Source organism: Macrobrachium rosenbergii, chromosome 48, assembly GCF_040412425.1.
Source record: "Macrobrachium rosenbergii isolate ZJJX-2024 chromosome 48, ASM4041242v1, whole genome shotgun sequence".
Taxonomy (NCBI): Eukaryota; Metazoa; Arthropoda; class Malacostraca; order Decapoda; family Palaemonidae; genus Macrobrachium; species Macrobrachium rosenbergii.
Window position 1 is genome coordinate 1858002 of NC_089788.1, and position 2500 is coordinate 1860501.

A 2500-nucleotide genomic window follows, 5' to 3' on the forward strand; every position below is an offset into this window, starting at 1 on the left:
AGAAAAAAGTGCGGCAGAAAAAGGAGAAAGTGCGGACAGAAAAAAGTGCTGACAGAAAAAGTGCGGACAGAAAAAGTGCGGACAAGAAAAATTGCGGACAGAAAAAAGTGCGGCAGAAAAAGGAGAAAGTGCGGACAGAAAAAAGTGCTGACAGAAAAAGTGCAGACAGAAAAAGTGCGGACAGTAAAAAGTGCAGACAGAAAAGTGTGGACAAGAAAAAGTGCGGACAGAAAGAGTGCGGCAGAAAAATTGCGGAGAGAAAAAAGTGCGGACGGACAGGCAAAGCCGGCACAATAGTTTTCTTTTTCAGAAAACTAAAAGAGAGACTGAGTTGTGGGCACACCAGCAGTCATCAAAGTTGATTGAAAAAACAGATCTATATATCTATACTTTTATAGAGCGTGGGTTCGAAGGAGTCTCTGGGTACAAAAGGCAGGCTATACCCTGTGCCCCGTGCCAAGAGCGGTCAACGGACACGGGGCAAGCCCGAGACAAGCGGTTACGTAAGAATATATCAGAAGTCAAGTATTGTCTATATTTTTTCCATATTCATATTTTGAATAATTTTACTGGAGAAACTTAACTGTATTGAATGTGTCTCAGCGTATATTTCATAAATTGTGCTTGTATATATTTTTAATTTTCATCCTTTTATTCATTTTATTCTTGATTGTTTAGTGACATTCCTGTTGATAATTCTCTCTTTGTTTCATTTTCCAAGTTGCGTTACTTACAGAGCAGTAATACCTTTTGCAAAATACCAGTAGATAAGGTCTTAGGAATGTTTTGTCTCTGTTCACCTGACTAAATTCTCTGACTCCTTTGCCAAGGAAGGACTGACTCCTTTGCCAAGGAGGAATTGACCCCTTTGCAAAGAAGGAATTGACCCCTTTGCAAAGGAGGAATTGACTCCTTTGCTAAGGAGGAATTGGCTCCTTGCTAAGGAGGAATGGGCTCCTTTGCAAAGGGAACTGACTCCTTTTGAACTCCTTTGCCAAGGAGGAATTGCCTTCTTTGCAAAGGAGGAATTGACCCCTTTGCAAAGAAGGAATTGACTCTTTGCAAAGGAGGAATTGACTCCTTTTCTAAGAAAGAATTGGCTCCTTTGCAAAGGAGGAACTGACTCCTTTGCGAAAGACGGACTGACTCCTTTGCCAAGGAGGAATTGACCCCTTCGCAAAGAAGGAATTGACTCCATTGCTAAGGAGGAATTGGCTCCTTTGCAAAGAAGGAATTGACCCCTTTGCAAAGCAAGAATTGACTCCTTTGCTAAGGAGGAATTGACTCCTTTGCAAAGGAGGATCTGACCTCTTTGCGAAAGACGAACTGACTCCTTTGCAAAGGAGGAATTGCCTTCTTTGCAAAGGAGGAATTGACTCCTTTGCAAAGGAGGAACTGATTACTTTGCAAAGGAGGAACTGATTACTTTGCAAAGGACGAACTGACTCCTTTGCAAGGGAAGATCTAACACCTTTGCAAAGGAAGTACTGACTCCTTTGCAAAGGACGAACTGACCCCTTTGCAATGGAAGATCTAACACCTTTGCAAAGGAAGTACTGACTCCTTTGCAAAGGACGGACTGACTCCTTTGCCAAGGAAGAACTGACTCCTTTGCAAAGGAGGAACTAACTCCTTTGCCAAGGAAGAACTGACTCCTTTGCAAAGGAGGAACTGATCCTTTGCAAAGGAGGAACCGGCTCCTTTGCAAAGGACGGACTGACTCCTTTCCCAGAGTTCACAGAGGATAAAATCATTGTCCTCGGGGTCTTATGATTTAATGTTGTCGCCTGACATCAGTTTACATGACATCAATCAGGTGGGTTGAGGTGACTTCCATTCGTTTTCATATTCTCTATTATCCCCTGTTTTTTATTTATTTTTTAAGTTTATCTATTATTCCCTGATTTATTTTATTTGTTGCCTCTCAGCTTGACCTTGCTTCGGCTGTGTCAGAAGTGAATGTCGTGGTTTTTTGTGAATTTAAAACTTTGTATGTATGTGTGTATGTATTTATATGCATATGTATACGAGTATATATATATACATGCATATGTGTACATGTATTAATTTATATTATATATATATACCTGTATATTTGTGTTTGTGTTTGTGTGTACTTAGTAAGTAGATTATTTGCAAAGGTTTTGCTTACATGTACAAATTTAGCTCCTTCAGCATTGATTCTGATGGATTAGGGAACCGATTTAAAACGCCCCATTATTTGTGCGCATGATTTTACTTAAACCCTGTAAGTATACATATGTATATATATATGCATATATAAAAATGGGAATAAGCTGGGAAGAAGAAGAAGGAGATATAATTAAAAGCTGTATTCAAGCGCAGGTGCGCGATCGCCCATTCCCGAGGCCCCAGGACTGGAACATGAGTGCGTATGCACGGAGATGAATGCACATGCACGGAAATGAATGCGTATGCGCGGAGTTGAATGCACATGCACGCAGATGAATGCACGTGCACGCAGATGAATGCACGTGCA